The sequence below is a fragment of the Phyllobates terribilis genome, unplaced genomic scaffold, assembly GCF_046119375.1.
Source record: "Phyllobates terribilis strain yellow unplaced genomic scaffold, ASM4611937v1 Scaffold_7__3_contigs__length_470593459, whole genome shotgun sequence".
Classification (NCBI taxonomy): Eukaryota; Metazoa; Chordata; class Amphibia; order Anura; family Dendrobatidae; genus Phyllobates; species Phyllobates terribilis.
Window position 1 is genome coordinate 394,631,890 of NW_027362767.1, and position 18,110 is coordinate 394,649,999.

Genomic DNA, 18,110 nt, shown 5'->3' on the forward strand with positions numbered 1-18,110 from the left:
TGAAACAACTGAAAATATGTCATATTCTAGGTTCTTCGAAGTAGCCACCTTTTGCTTTGATGACTGCTTTGCACACTCTTGGCATTCTCTTGATGAGCTTCAAGAGGTAGTCACCGGAAATGGTTTTCACTTCACAGGTGTGCCCTGTCAGGTTTAATAAGTGGGATTTCATGCCTTATAAATGGGGTTAGGACCATCAGTTGTGTTGTGCAGAAGTCAGGTGGATACAAAGCTGATAGTCTTACTGAATAGACTGTTAGAATTTGTATTATGGCAAGAAAAAGCAGCTAAGTAAAGAAAAATGAGTGGCCATCATTACTTTAAGAAATGAAGGTCAGTCAGTCCGAAAAATTAGGCAAACTTTGAATGTGTCCCCAAGTGCAGTTGCAAAAACCATCAAGCGCTACAAAGAAACTGGCTCACATGAGGACCGCCACAGGAAAGGAAGACCAAGAGTCACTTTTGCTTCTGAGGATAAGTTTATCCGAGTCACCAGCCTCAGAAATTGCAGGTTAACAGCAGCTCAGATTAGAGACCAGGTCAATGCCACACAGAGTTCTAGCAGCAGACACATCTCTACAACAACTGTTAAGAGGAGACTTTGTGCAGCAGGCCTTCATGGTAAAATAGCTGCTAGGAAATCACTGCTAAGGACAGGCAACAAGCAGAAGAGACTTGTTTGGGCTAAAGAACAAAAGGAATGGACATTAGACCAGTGGAAATCTGTGCTTTGGACTGATGAGTCCAAATTTGAGATCTTTGGTTCCAACCACGTGTCTTTGTGCGACGCAGAAAAGGTGAACGGATGGACTTTTCATGCCTGGTTCCCACCGTGAAGCATGGAGGAGAAGGTGTGATGGTGTGGGGTTGCTTTGCTGGTGACACTGTTGGGGATTTATTCAAAATTGAAGGCATACTGAACCAGCATGGCTACCACAGCATCTTGCAGCGGCATGGAATGCTATTCCATCTGGTTTGCGTTTAGTTGGACCATCATTTATTTTTCAACAGGACAATGACCCCAAACACACCTCCAGGCTGTGTAAGGGTTATTTGACCAAGAAGGAGAGTGATGAGGTGCTACGCCAGATGAACTGGCCTCCATAGTCACCAGACCTGAACCCAATCGAGATGGTTTGAGGTGAGCTGGACCGCAGAGTGAAGGCAAAAGGGCCAACAAGTGCTAAGCATCTCTGGGAACTCCTTCAAAATTTTGGAAGACCATTTCCGGTGACTACCTCTTGAAGTTCATCAAGAGAATGCCAAAATTGTGCAAAGCAGTCATCAAAGCAAAAGTTGGCTACTTTGAAGAACCTAGAATATAAGACAAATTTTCAGTTGTTTCACACTTTTTTGATAAGTATATAATTCCACATGTGTTAATTCATAGTTTTGATGCCTTCAGTGTCAATGTACAATTTTCAAAGTCATGAAAATATGGAAAAATCTTTAAATGAGAAGGTGTGTCCAAACTTTTGGTCTGTGCTGTACGTCATTTCTTTTTCCTTCCCATCACCAATTAATTGACATTAGGCTATGTGGGCTAAGAGGTGGCTACTCTTAAGCTCCTCATACATCTTGGATGGCTGTTGGCCGATCGTTCGACCGGCAACCATCTCAACTGACTCTCCCATACACAGGAGCACTACTATGTTCTCTATAACAGAACTGCTGTCAGATAATTCTATTGACGGCTTACCTCAAGGAGAACAAAAGGTTCTCCAATTGAAAATTGGACATTCCAGATCCTTAACTCTGCCGACAATAACTGTGTGGTGCCCCCAAACTCATTAAAAGGTCAGCCAAGCCTGTCAGTATCGACAGGTTAGGCCTAGGCCTATGTTAATCTAAGAACAGCCGTATAAATCGGACCAAGATCGGAACGTAGTGCATGGACTGGATGGCGGCTCTCCAGACCAGAGTGTGACAGTGCATTGAAATACATGAAATTAAACTGCTACACTCAGGTCGAGAGAGCTACCAGCCAGACCGAGCACTACATTCCTATCTCGGCCCGATTTGTACGGCCGTCTGACTGCTCCTTAATGTGCTTGGGTTCCATAACAGATACTACACCTTCTACCCTTTACTACATTAAAATCCAACTGTGACAATTACCTGGAGCAGCTGCCCATATGCTACATACACTCCTACTACGAGAGTATGATTGCTAAAATATGGAAGTTATGTCAGTACTATAGGTAGGCTATAAGGGTAATGTAGTTGTTGCTTTCCTGTAGTCATTTTTTTCTCTGCTAGGATCCAATAAAAATCTGTGCCGTGCGTTCAATCCACGGTGGGTTCTTTACTATGCAAGTAAATTGCGTAAATTTGTTAATAACCCATTTCATAACATGTGATGGCAATTCAGTGCAGACTCAATTGCTGAAATATTACAACAAGAGCGCGATATATGAATCCATCATAAATATACCTTATTTATGTGGCATAACTAATGTTTGGCCAAGCTCTGGCTAAATGTGATGTGTGTGATAGAATCTATGGACCCACTTGAAGCCCCTTTGGGGGTGAAGGCAATGAATAAGGTGGTTGAACACATTTTATGTGGTAGTAGGGTGTAGGCTTTTCAGGTTGTGCTTCGAGGCTTCATTCGTGGAGAATAATCTTACAGATTGTGCTGAGGTAGCAATTTCTAAAAAATGGGGGATTGATGGGAAAGATCTTGGAGATGAATGTGCAATGAGGAGACAAAAGTAGGGCAAAGAAGGAGATCTTGTATTTTATTTCAATGGTTAACGGACCAAAAAAAGAAAAACTTTCCTAGGAGCTCTTCCGCCATCTGGGGGTCATATACATCTGGTAAGTCCTTGGTATTACTCCATTTGTATTTGGTTCTGGGGTGATTTCAATATCCTCTGTGTCCTTTACTGATTTCAGGTTAAATTTCTGCAATATGGTGGTAAAAAAGAGGAATATTTCCATCCGTGCCAGGCCCTCTCCGATGCAACTCCTTTTGCCTGTAGTAAGGGAGTACCAAGTAATGATAATAAAATAATCTGACATTTTTGTAACATACTGATGGAAACGAAATTACAGTTTTCATAAGACCTGGACATGACCATTAATAATTTGTATTGTAAAGTGCGATGCTTGTGATGAGATTCATCACCTTTGAATTTGAGCCGAAAACAGTGTGAGACAAGACACTTACCCAAAATGCATTAAAAGGATTTGACTCTTGACTTTTGTTTTACAGAAAAAAAAAGAATTTAAGGATCAAGTCATCACACAGGGATTTCATATAAGCTTTGAAAATGTTGCTATAGTGGAAAGTTCCCATTAGGAGGCATAACTGAACATTGAAAATACTCCCTTTATCATGACTACAAACATCTGTCATGGTTTTCACTACTATGTCCTTTCTGATGCCCTCTAGATCCCAGTTTACACTGCCTGGACTCTTTCTCTATTCACATTACTTCTTTTTCATCAGTATCTATCTTTCAGATTTCTCTCTGCTTCTACTTGCTTCATATCTGCTGCAATGCTAGTAGTTTCAATCTAAGTTTATATGGATCTTAAACAGACCAGTAGATATTAGTTAAGACAGGCAAAGCAGCACCACTTTTAGTTGGATCACGTAACATCTAACTATGCCTACTAGCCATTTGTTACCCCAATGAGGTCCATTGGGACAATTCCATAGAGCAGCCAGTGATGGACTACATAAATTCCTACTAGTAGAGGACATTGGTGCTAAAAGGTGGAAGTCATGTCAAAATTATGACCAACCTATGAGACAACTCGTCACTTTTCTGTTGACACTTTTATTTCTGATGAAAATAAATGCTGTTTTCAGAAAACAAAATAAGATTTCAGTGCTGATTTCACAACCAAAATCCCAAACTAGGGCATGACGTGTAAAATCATCCTAAATTTAAACTTATTGGTGGGTGATATTTAATACTTGTATCATTCCTGGCTAAATGTGATGCATGATGCTTTGACAGAGTCAATGATTGTACTTGAACCTCCCACACTGCCATCAGTTGACAACCACTATGATACACTGTTGACATTGATCTCTTTGATCATACAAAACAATCAATATGGTGATTAAATTGTCTTGGAGAAATATCTGACAACAGAAAGGAAGCACATTTTAACTAATGTAGCAAAAACATTACCTAATGAAAAGGGCACAAATGCTTCATTCTCCCGGAAGCTGCCATCGTCGTTCAGAAAGTTTGTGGGATCAAACTGTTCTGGGTTTTTAAAATATTTGGGGTCCCTCAAGACGGATGTCAGCATTGTAAGAACTGCAGTGTCCTGCAAAACCAAAGTGTGAAATTCAGCACAAAAACTTGACAGTACCATGATTTTATAAGGTTTCCAATCACATGACATTCTTCCTTTGTACTATATTTATTTGCTACTCTCATGTTTATGGTTTACTTTCTTTGAACTTAATAAAACCTGATAGCTCCAAAGATATAAAGTACACACGTGGTGAAAATTGTTGGTACCCCTCGTTTAATGAAAGAAAAACCCACAATGGTGACAGAAATAACTGGAATCTGAAAAAAGTAATACATTAAAAATCTATGAAAATTAACAAATGAAAGTCAGACATTGCTTTTCAACCCTGCTTCCACAGAATTTTTTACAAAATTAAACTCATGAAATCGGCCTGGACAGAAATGATGGTTCTTCTTAACTTAATATTTTGTTGAACAACCTTTTGAGGCAATCACTGCAATCAAACAATTCCTGTAACTGTCAATGAGACTTCTGCACCTCTCGACAGGTATTTTGGCCAACTCCTCAAGAGCAAACTGCTCCAGTTGTCTCGTGTTTGAAGGTTGCCTTTTCCAGACGGGATGTTTCAGCTCTTTTCAAAGATGCTCAAAAGGATTTAGGTCAGGGCTCATAGAAGGCCACTTCAGAATAGTCCAATGTTTTCCTCTTAGCCATTCTTGCGTGTTTTTAGCTGTGTGTTTTGGGTCATTATTCTATTGCAAGACCCATGATCTGCGACTGAGACCAAGTTTTCTGACACTGGGCAACACTTTTCTGTCTAGAATCCCTTGGTAGTCTTGAGATTTTTTATGGTTTTTTTATGGTTTTTTCAACAATGGTGTTCTCCTTGGTCGTCTCCCATGAAGTCCAGTTTGGATCAAACAACGATGGATGGTGCGATCTGACACTGATGTTCCTTGAGCTTGAAGTTCACCTTTAATCTCTTTTGAAGTTACCCGGGTCTTTTTTGTTACCATTCGTATTATCCATCTCTTTGATTTGTCATCAATTTTCATCCTGTGGCTACGTCCAGGGAGGTTGGCTACAGTCCCATGAATCTTAAATTTCTGAATAATATGTGCAACTGTAGTCATTGGAACATCAAGCTGCTTGGAGATGGTCTTATAACATTTACCTTTAACATGCTTGTCTATAATTTTCTTTCAAATCTCCTGAGACAACTCTTTCCTTTGCTTCCTCTGGTCCATGTTGAGTGTGGTACACACCATGTCATCAAACAGCACAGTGAGTATCTGTAGTCCTATATACAGGCCCACTGACTGATTAGAAAATTGCAGACACCTGTGATGCTAATTAGTGGACATAACTTGATTTAACATGTCCCTTTTGTCACATTATTTTCAGGGGTACCATCATTTCTGTCCAGGCCTATTTCAGGAGTTTAATTTTTTTTTTAAATTCTGTGGAAGCAGGGTTGAAAAGCAAAGTCTGACTCATTTGTTCATTTTCATAGATTTTTAATTTATTATTACTTTTGTCAGATTCAAGTTATTTCTCTTACCATTGTGGATGTTTCTTTCATTAAACGATGGGTACCAACAATTTTGCCCACCTGTGTATATATTATGGTTATATTTGGGACCTAAAGTAAATATACAAGATGTTGTAACCCAGCATTAAGGTAACAGTTTATTATCTCAGACCTTGGGAATGTGGCATCCCCGGAATGTTGTGTCTTGACTGATTGCATGAGGAAGTCCCAAAGGTGCGATGGCTGCGAACCTCTGAATTTCATGTATAACGGCATCTGTGTAAGGCATCTGGACTCAATCTTCTACAGAAGGGCATTGATTCTGACCCATCACACGATCCATCTCCTCATGAATCTTGCCTTTATGGGCACATATGACAACGCATGGTTTGAAAAGGTATTACCAAAATGTAAAATTTCTCTGATACCTACTGTTATGGTATACTTATTACAGTGAAGCCACAGAGGACATGGTGCCAGGAAGGTAGACATTTTGAGTTGCCCACATCAACATGGCTCTAGTTTGATTCTAACAAAAACTACCATTTTTGGGGATTACCCAAAATAATTTATGGGGTATTACACATATATAATTTTTACAAATTCTATAACGCCATCTTTATCCACAATTGGTTTTCTGATTTAGACAATTCCTACTTGATAGAAGGGTCCCAAGAAAATGAACTAAACTAGTCACGAAGTGTCCCCCTGCTTGCCACTAGCTATTATCAGTGGTTTGGAAACATGGCAGTAAGGGCTCATGCAAACATGACCCGAGCGTAATAACTTCATGTATTTCTATGAGGCTGTCATTCTTGGTAGATCTGATACCAGTCCATACATTGCGGTCCGAGATTGGACGGAAGACCACTGACGTCTGAATGAGCCCTTAGGTTAGAATTACCAACATCCCCACCAATGGAAAAATGTGTCATTATACAGTGCCCATTCCAATCAATGTGATGCAGGACTGGACCTACAGGGTGAATAATACCCCTATTAACCTCTTTTCACTGTGGCGGAGGTCCTGAAGAAAGCTCCTCTTAGTTACTCAGAAGTCCTCAATAGCGTTTATGAAAATAGATTTTCTAAGCTAGACATCATTGAAGTATACAGATACATTTAAGCTGAACCCTTCTTTTAAAAATGTTCTCCCCTTACGAAAACTGATCTTCATAAAATAATTAAGAATTAGATCATTTCCTTTCGAAGGAAGTATTCAAATTCTAAAAACATGGCTGCCTTGTTCCAAAAACAGAGCAACACTTGTCTACAAGTTGTATCTGGAATTGCAGTTCAATCCCATTCACTTTGACCGAACTGAGCTGCAAAACAAGTTACAATCGATGAACAATTGTGCTTCTGTTTTTGAGTGGAAAGAAACCATGTTTTTATAATCCTGGAAAGAGCCTTTATGACTAATAAATCCTAAATCCTCTGATAAGATGCCAAGAAGCACTTACTTTCTATGTTTGGATATTTGAGCAGGTAGAGTAAACCATACTGCAGCGTTCTGCTTAACGTTTCTATGCCAGCGAAAAAGAGGTCGAGGACCGTGCCAAATAAATTATCAAAGTGAAATTCAGTTTTTGGATTGCTCTTCTCCTGCAAAGTCACAGAGAATTTGTAATGGTTTGCTTGCATAGAAAGTGTGGTTAGTTAATTTTATAATTAATTTTGTAGATACTATGAAAACTAGACTGTGTGCAGAATTTTTACACAGATTGTTTTTCTCTCACAAAATGAACCAAAAAGAGATTTTACTGACTCTGCCAGGTCCATGTAAGAAGGCTTATATACCAGGCAATGCTCCTCTGGGAAATGAAATATGCAAATTGCCTCTTCAGAGAGGGAGAGGAAGAGGACTTGAATTCTATTGACTTCTAGGATTGCTACCTCCAATAGGTGGCACTAGAGTTCATGTCCTCTCCCTCTCAATTTGCATATTTAATTTTCCATAGAAGTGTAATGGCATATAAACCTCCTTACACTGACATGCCAGGCATGTCACTCTTCACAAGGAGAAACATTACCCCTTAGATTCTATTCTTAAGCATCTTACACAGCCAAATCAGATCTCATACTTTGCACTGATGAGGGGGAAACACCCGAAACACTGTGTCTGCAGATTGATATTCTACAGTAGTTGGGCTTTTAGCCCAAATCATGTGGCAATGCTCGTTAAAAAGGTTGATATTGATTTTTAGGATTGCTACTTCCAATAGGTGGCACTTTCATTGGCAGTTTTACTGCAAAAAGTCAACTAGGTCGCCAAAAAAAGCCCCACATCACTGCCAAACATTTGAAAAGAATCAAACATGACACGACCAGAAAGCGATTATCCTCCAGTGCTGTCATATTCCAGAACTGTAACCTCCATGGAGTGCCCAGAAGTACAAGGTGTTCAGTGCTCAGAAATACAGCAAAGGTAAGGAGGGATGAAACCAGACCACCACGAAACAAAACACAGATAGTGAAATGTCAAGACCGATTTTTCAAGGGTTTTATGGACTGATGAGACCGGTGATGGATGAGCCCGTGGCTGAATTAGTTTTTGGGCACAGATCACCACTTCCACTCAGATGCTATGGGCTGGTATTATTAAAGAGGAGTTAATTGGACCTTTTTGGGTTGAAGATGGAGTCACAACCAACTCACAAACCTACTACAAGGACAATTCTTCATGACAGCATCAAAGTTTCCACTGCTCGGCTGGCAGTAAAGGCCTGAAAGCACCACTCCAGCGTTTTTTTTTTATTTCAGCACTAGAGTGGTGCTACCAATGTATGTTCCCTGACCCTGGTATTATACACACCAGCTACCATCATCAGCTGTTCCTGGCGCCCCTCTGGTCCCGCATTGCCATCTTATGACCGCAATTTCTGACTGACCGGAAATCAGAGGTAACAGTCACAAGCTTTCAATGTAAGTCTATAAGGACCAGAATGAAGTTCTCATAGACTTACATTGAAAAGTGACCTCTGGCTCGCTCCAGCAAACACCGGAGAGATAAAGCAGGTCACAAACTACTGGAGACCGACCAGAATGGTGCCGATAACAGCAGAAGATGGCAGATGGTAAGTATAAGACTAAGTGCAGAGGCCTTACATTAATAGCACCATTCCAATGCAGCAATAAAAAAAAAGAAAACCGCTGGAGTGGTGCTTTAATAATGAAAGAATAATGACATGGCTCCTTCCTTACCTGATCTAAACCCTATTGAGAACTTGTGGGCCCTTCTTAAACGGAAATTTACGGTGAAACAAAACAGTAGACCTCTCTGAACCGTGTCTGGGAGGTTGTGATTAGTGCTGCCCAAAAAGTTAATCTTCAATAGATTAAGAAATTGACAGACTCCATGGATGGAAAAGCTTATGACTGTTATTGAAAATAAGAGCAGCTATATTACAATATAGTTCACTGATATTTTCTTTTGGAAATGTCAGAAATCTATTCTTGTACATTTTGAGTTCTTTAGTTATTATTCTTACTTTAACAGAAAAAATAAATAATTCAGATTGGAAAATGTGCGTTTTTCATTTAGTTGCCCAATAATTCTACACACAGATATTCTAAGAGACAAAAACTCACTTTCAATCCTTTAAATATTCAGGTTTCAAGTTTATTAATCTTTTGGATTGATCGACAGCATTGCAGTTGTTCAATAAAAAAATTAAACCATCAAAAATACAAATTACCTAATTGTGCACACAGTGTAGACTATTTATGTAAAGATTTTCACACAAAAAATGTTAATTTTTATACGTCACCTCCTCCATCTTTATTAGGAAGCAGTCAATTAAATCCCGTGGACAATTGGGGTCAAGAGTTGCTTTATGTTCTTCCAAAGACTCCGCAACAAAATATTTTAGCTTTTCCAAATTAGTAAATATCTTTTGGTGGGGTCCGGGAAGAAGACTAATAATCTTAGGAAAGACATTAAGAAGCTGAAAAGTAGTAAACAAGAGGGTCAGTAAGCTCCGTATAATTAATACAGCAGATGAAATCTAATAATTTTGCAAATCCTTGTATAGTAGAACTGGTTCATCAAACAGTTTACCAAGAGTTAAGCAAAATGTTGAAACTTACCATTCCCCAACTAGAAGACATAACTACAAACATTTCTTTTAGTAGATTAAGAATGGTCATGAATTTGACATCTTCATAGTCAAAACGTTCTCCAAACACAATAAAGCAGATAATATTCGAGACAAATAAGGTCAGCAGATCTGTTGGGTCAAACGGAGTGCCTGCAAGGAGATGTTCATATCTGTTGAATCAATAACCTAAAGATGTGTCATTCTTTACCTTGGCTGTTAACTCGACATCCTGAGAGATGTGTGACATGAGATCACCAGCACTCCCGAGATGTCTATGCTATGTCTGGCTACCCGGTTCTTGTGATGTGAATTGCAGCTTGGATAATGCGTTACATTGTGTTTCTTGTGGAATTGATGTCTCTAATTGGAGAGTATTTAGATTTTTTTTTCATTTTTCACAGTTACACAGAGGCTGTATCTGGGTACTGCAATTCAGTCTCATAGTTCTGGTGAATAGTTGGGGCTCCGCAGTTAGATACCCACCGATCATACAGTAATGGATAGGCCATCAATGTGTATTCTTGGGAAAAGCTCTGTAGTGTTATAGATAAATTATTAAAAAAGTACAGTATATTGTAAACCAAAATGTGATATAATGTATTTTATTTGGAGTATTTTATAAAATTATATCACGCCATTCGAGAATCCAAAACTGAAATAATGTAAGTCAAGCTTCAACTTCTCATCTCCTCTTCCACTTTTGTTGACTCACCTCCAAGCTTCTCAATCTCTTCCATTATGTAACAAACTTCCTCTTGTATTCGTTCTTCAATGCTTCTCTTACCCATTCCAAAATTTCTCAAGGTAGAAAGAGAAAACCGGCGTAGCTGTTTGCATCTCTCCCCGTTGCTTAATAACACTCCTGAGATTAGGAGATAATAAAGATATAGACCATACTTAAATAACTGGTAACAGAGCATTAACCCTTTGATGACCTTTAACATACCTTCACGGTATGGTAAGAAAGGGGTTCTGACCCATGAGGTACAGTTATATCAATACGATCAATATCGATTGCAGCATTTGGAGGGGCTCTTCAAATGTGACATGGCATCCACAATCTATTCCAGTCAATTTTGCGTTCTAGAATTCAATTGGCACTTCTTCCCTTCCAAGCCCTGCTCTGTGCCCAAATAGTCATTTGGTGTTCTCAGGAGAAATTGCACAATAGATTGTTTGGTCCATTTTCTCTTGTTAGTCTTGTAAAAATGAACAATTTGGGGCTAAAGCAACATTTTTTTGGGAGAAATTTTTTTTTTTTCATTTTCACGGCTCACATAAAATTCTGTGAAGCACCTGTGGGTTCAATGTGCTCACTACACCTCTAGATAAGTTACTTGAGGAGGAAAGTTTCCAAAATGTGGTCACTTAGGGTGGGGGTTGGGGTCCACTGTTTGGGCACATCAGGGGCTCTGCAAATGTGACATGACGTCCACTATCTATTCTAGCCAATTCTGCGCTTCAAAAGACAAATGCTCTTCTTTTCCTTCTGAGCCCTGCCTTGTTCCCAAACAGTAGTTTTGCACCACATATGGGGTATTGATGTACTCAGGAGAAACTGCAAAACAAATTATACTGTCCATTTTCTCCTGTTACCCTTGTGAAAATCCTACATTTAGGTCTACAACAAATTTTTTGTAGGGAAAAGTAACATTTTCATTTTATTTTTCCACATTGCTTTAAGTCCTGTGAAGCCCCTAATGGGTAAATAAATTTCTTGAATGTGGTGTTGAGCACTTTGAGGGGTGCATATTTTAAAATGGTGTCACTTTTGGGTACTTTATGTCACATAGGCCCCTCAAAGTCTCTTCAAATTGCATATGGTCCCTAAAAAAGTTGGCTTTGTAAATTTTGTTGGAATAATTAGAAATTGCTTATACATTTTTAACTTTTCCAACTTCCTAACTAAAAAATATGTTTAAAAAATGATGCTGGTGAAGTAGACGCGTGGTAAATGTGATTTATGAACTATTTTGTGTAGCATAATTATCTGGTTTATGGGCATATAAATTCAAACTTAGAAAATTGCAAAATTTGGTAATTTTGTTAAATTTTTGATATTTTCATAAACGCAAATCATATCAACCAAAATTTACCACTATCATAAAGTGCAAAATGCCAAGAAAAAAGTCTCAGAATCACTGGAATTTGTTGAAGCGTTCTAGAATTATTACATCATAAAGTAACACTAGTCAGGATTAAAAAAAATGGACTTGTCAGGCAGGTGAAAACAGGCTTGGGGTGAAGTGGTTAAACCCTTCCGGATGCAGCTATTTTGAAATGATGAATGTTTCAGTTGATATGGTATTTCATGGCTACAGTTTATTGCTAAGAGGCATAGGCTAAAGTACAAAATTTTGATGCAGATTTTTGGCAAAAAGAAAGCCAAACAATAGGTGGTGCAAACAGAGTAGACATTGTAAAGATGCACCAGATTTATCAAATAGCATGAGCTGCTGTGATAAATCTTATACATTTTAAGACAAGAAATTAGAGAATTTATTCAAGTGGAATAGAATTTTACTGGAATTTGACAAAAATCCCCTTTCGCCATGACCTTACGTGCACATGCGCAAAACAATCTCATCTGAGCCGGTAGTCTCCGTCTAAAGTGAAGAGGCTTGAAGTTACATCATTTGCGGAGGTGGTAAGATGTGACAAAAAATGGACAGGGGATTGTTACAAGCGGAGGGGCCGGATAGGTGTGCGTTAAGGTATGTTGTTTTTTTTTTAACATATTACATCTACTATACTCAGAGCATAATAAGGGACATCTAATTTGTGAAGAATATCTTTGCTGAGAATTTAATTTCCCTGGAAAATTTGTGCCATCTGGCAAACTTTCAAATTTAGCCTTTTCAGCTCATCTCTATTTAAAGTTTAACCTGTCAGGTCCCCCATGCCCTCCAACCCAGCAGCATTCACCTATGTATCAACAAATTCCCTGCCTAACCAGTCCTGTATTATGTTATTGAGTGAAAACAAGGTATAGAAAGGTATAAGCATTTATAATGTCCCAGTTTCCTATGCTAATGAGGGATTTGACTAGTTGATGATATCACCCACAGGGGCGTGATAACATGGAACGAGGGCTGACTAGTCTGGGGCAACTAACGCCACATCGACTAGTAAAAGCCCTCATTAGCATAGGAAACGGGGACAATATAAATGCTTTTTTTAAACCTTGCATTCACTCAAAGTTATACAAGTCTGGATAAGCAGGGGATTTACTGATACACAGGTGAATGCTGCTGGGTTGGAGGGCATGAGGGACCTGACAAACTATCTAGCAGAGATGAGCGGATCATTTGAAATCTCCCCTAAGAAATTTGATTTGTAGCGAATAAATTGAAGGAAAATTTCAACAAGTGAAAAATCAACTCATATCTACTGTCTAGCCCAAAGTGGGAATATATCAAGATTAATTTATACTAGACGCATATTATGGGTCATCTGTGAGCCAGAAAAAAAATCTATGCCAGCTATATGCCCGTTTTCTCATAAATGTTTTGAAATTTGTTTTACATTATTTGAGGGGTGGGCAATATAAGCAGCAATTTGCAATTGTTCTTATGTTTGTTTCTTGGGTTTTTCTAATTTATATTCACTATCTACAGGGTGGGCCATTTATATGCATACACCTAAATTAAATGGGAATGGTTGGCGATATCAACTTCCTGTTTGTGGCACATTGGTATATGGGAGGGGGAAAACTTTTCTAGATGGGAGGTGAACATGGCAGCCATTTTGAAGCTGGCCATTTTGGATCCAACTTTATTTTTTTCAATGGGAAGAGGGTCATGTGACACATCAAACTTTTTGAGAATTTCATAAGAAAAACAATGGTGTGCTTGGTTTTAATGTAACTTTATTCTTTCATGAGTTTTTTACAAGTTTATAACCACTTATAAAATGTGTTCAAAGTGCTGCCCATTGTGTTGAATTGTCAATTCAACCCTCTTCTCCCACTCTTGACACACTGATAGCAACACCGCAGAAGAAATGCTAGCACAGGCTTCCAGTATCCGTTGTTTCAGATGCTGCACATCTCGTATCTTGATGGTATGGTGTGGTATATGGGGTACAAAGATAGTTGGGCCATTCTTCATCAATGGAAACCTCAATGCCACTGGATATCTAAAATTGCTACATGATGATGTGTTGCCCTCTTTATGCACTGAAGATGGCACGTTCCCTGAGATTTTCCAACAAGATGGTGCACCACCACATTATGGGTGTCAGGTCCGAGCATTCCTACATGAACAGTTTCCTGGAAAGTGGATTGTTCATTGTGGGCCAGTTGAATGGCCACCAAGGTCTCCAGATCCGACCCCCTTAGACTTTTATCTTTGGGGTTATCTGAAGGCAATTGTCTATGCTGTGAAGATATGAGATGTGCAGCATCTGAAACAACAGATACTGGAAGCCTGTGCTAGCATTTCTTCTGCAGTGTTGCTATCAGTGTGTCAAGAGTGGGAGAAGAGGGTTGCATTGACAATCCAACACAATGGGCTGCACTTTGAACACATTTTATAAGTGGTCATAAACTTGTAAAAAACTCATGAAAGAATAAAGTTACGCTAAAACCAAACATACCATTGTTTTTCTTATGAAATTCTCAATAAATTTGATGTGTCACATGACCCTCTTTCCATTGAAAAAAATAAAGTTGGATCCAAAATGGCTGACTTCAAAATGGCCGCCATGATCACCACCCATCTGGAAAAGTTTTCCCCCTCCCATATACTAATGTGTCACAAACATGAAGTTGATATCACCAACCATTTCCATTTCATTTAGGTGTATCCATATAAATGGCCCACCCTGTAGTATAAGTGACATGATTACAGTGATTTTCTACATTTCCATTACTTTTTTTCTGAGAGTGTTTTTTATTTTTCTATTTTTCTGTCAAAAACTAAATTTTCACTCCAGGTACGTAATTTTTATATAAGGCAAGGCAATTCATGATACTGTGATATGTTTACATAGGATCCTATAGTCTCTGTGTATTATCTGTTACTCACCATAACCTTTAGTGATCAGATGAGTAAATTCCAAGTGTCCTCTCATGCTAAACACATCAGCATTGTCTATCAAAGCCTCTTTCACACAATCATAATCGATAAGGACCACTACTGGTGCACTGGACAGGTAGATGGTGAACACCGGACCATAGGTCTCACTCAACTGGAAGAGAAACATCAAATCAATACTGAATCTTCTCTATACCACTATTAGGCAAAACCTTTCAAATGCAAGCACCACACCTCAAATCAACTCCAGGCCTTTTATCTGCTTAATTGAGAATGACATAATGAAGGGATTGCCCACACCTGTCCATGAAATAGCCTTGGAGTCAATTGTCCAATTACTTTTGGTCCCTTTAAAAACAGGGTGGCACATGTTAAGGAGCTGAAACTCCTAAACCCTTAATCCAATTTTAATGTGGATACCCTCAAATGAAAGGTGAAAGTGTGAACTTCAACTGCATCTGAATTGTTTTGTTTAAAATTCATTGTGGTAATGTCTAGAACCAAAATTAGAAAAATGTTGTCTCTGTCCAAATATATATGGACCTAACTATATATATATATATATATATATATATATACACACACACACACATTATAAATATATATATATATATATATATATATATATATATATCCATCCATCTGAACTAACAGTCCTTCTGAGGACTAATCCAGTTGCATATATTCAGTGGTCATAGCAGGAGTTAGGCAGACAGGCAGTGTATGTGGCAGACCGCAGTGCATATAGTGCAAGAGGGTCCATTGAACATATATGAATATATATATACATACAGTACAGACCACAAGTTTGGACACACCTTCTCATTTAAAGATTTTTCTGTATTTTCATGACTATTAAAATTGTACATTCTCACTGAAGGCATCAAAACTATGAACTAAAACATGTGGAATTATATACTTAACAAAAAAGTGTGAAACAACTGAAAATATGTCTTATATTCTAGGTTCTTCAAAGTAGCCACCTTTTGCTTTGATGACTGCTTTGCACACTCTTGGCATTCTCTTGATGAGCTTCAAGAGGTAGTCACCGGAAATAGTTTTCACTTCACAGGTGTGCCCTGTCAGGTTTAATAAGTGTGATTTCTTGCCTTATAAATGGGATTGGGACCATCAGTTGTGTTGTGCAGAAGTCAGGTGGATACACAGCTGATAGTCCTACTGAATAGACTGTCAGAATTAGTATTATGGCAAGCAAAAAGCCGCTGAGTAAAGAAAAACGAGTGGCCATCATTACTTTAAGAAATGAATGTCAGTCAGTCCGAAAAATAGGGCAAACTTTGAAAGTGTCCCCAAGTGCAGTTGCAAAAACCATCAAGCTCTACAAAGAAACTGGCTCACACGAGGATCGCCCCAGGAAAGGAAGACCAAGAATCACCTCTGCTTCTGAGGATAAGTTTATCCGAGTCACCAGCCTCTGAAATCGCAGGTTAACAGCAGCTCAGATTAGAGACCAGGTCAATGCCACACACAGTTCTAGCAGCAGACACATCTCTTCAACAACTGTTAAAAGGAGACTTTGTGCAGCAGGCCTTCATGGTAAAATAGCTGCTAGGAAATCACTGCTAAGGACAGGCAACAAGCAGAAGAGACTTGTTTGGCCTAAAGAACACAAGGAATGGACATTAGACCAGTGGAAATCTGTGCTTTGATCTGATGAGTCCAAATTTGAGATCTTTGGTTCCAACCACCGTGTCTTTGTGCGACGCAGAAAAGGTGAACAGATGCCATGCCTGGTTCCCACCGTGAAGCATGGAGAAGGAGGTGTGATGGTGTGGGGGTGCTTTGCTGGTGACACTGTTGGGGATTTATTCAAAATTGAAGGCATACTGAACCAGCATGGCTACCACAGCATCTTGCAGCGGCATGCTATTCCATTCGGTTTGCGTTTAGTTGGACCATCATTTATTTTTCAACAGGATAATGACCCCAAACACACCTCCAGCCTGTGTAAGGGCTATTTGACCAAGAAGGAGAGTGATGGGGTGCTATGCCAGATGACCTGGCCTCCACAGTCAGCAGACCTGAACCCAATCGAGATGGTTTGGGGTGAGCTGGACCGCAAGTGAAGGCAAAAGGGCCAACAAGTGCTAAGCATCTCTGGGAACTCCTTCAAGATTGTTGGAAGACCATTTCCGGTAACTACTTCTTGAAGCTCATCAAGAGAATGCCAAGAGTGTGCAAAGCAGTCATCAAAGCAAAAGGTGGCTACTTTGAAGAACCTAGAATATATGACATATTTTCAGTTGTTTCACACTTTTTTGTTAAGAATATAATTACACATGTGTTAATTCATAGTTTTGATGCCTTCAGTGTGTATGTACAATTTTAATAGTCATGAAAATACAGAAAAATCTTTAAATGAGGTGGTGTGTCCAAACTTTTGGTCTGTACTGTATATATCAATCAGTACTAACAATCCTTCTGAGGACTAATCCAGCTGCATATAATCAGTACCAGGCAGGCAGGCAGTGTATGTGGCAGACTGCAGTGTATGATACAGCACAAGAGGGTCCCATTGAATGTCCTGTCTGATGCTGCTGTAATAATTACAGATATTTGTAGACATAGCCCCAGATATATGGGGCCAGGGCAATTTTTTTTTTACCTTAATCCTGGTTATTTGCTTAAAAAGCAATCCAGAGTACACCATTTTTCTGCTCCATTGGCTTGTTCTCACTGCAGAATAAAGCCAGATCTGTTCCATATTTCAGCAATAAAAATCCAGAAATTGAAACTGAACGTGAAAAATATTGGCCTCCTTTTCCATTCTGTTGCAGTGTGTCGGTCAAGCTATTCACACTAGGTCTCTGTGTAGAATAGTATTAGTAAGTTACAGGCCTGATATTTAAAACCGTGGTTCTCTGTCAGACGTATCACATATAACTATGTTCCAAAATCAGCTATTTCTTCCATTTCCATTCTGTAGCAGTGTGTCAGTCAAGCCATTCACACTAGGTCTCTGTGTGGAATAATATTAGTAAATTACAGGCCTGCTATTTAAAATTGTGGTTCTCTGTCAGACGTATCACATATAACTATGTTCCAAAATCAGCCATTTCTGGTAAACGTGGAAAATATTGTCCTCCATTATAAATGGGCAAGGTGCGTGGCAAGGGATGGGAAAGTGGACGTGATTGTGATGGTGCATGCAGAGGTAGAGGCCGAGGACGTGGCCGTGGGCAAGCTGAAATTGCTCCACAA

General features: G+C 39.1%; 1 pseudogene; it reads right to left on the reverse strand.

Moving 5' to 3' along the window:
• Positions 1-2,726: 2,726 nt before the first annotated feature.
• LOC141154975 (cytochrome P450 2A13-like) overlaps positions 2,727-18,110 on the reverse strand; it is a 38,115-nt pseudogene continuing 22,731 nt past the window's right edge.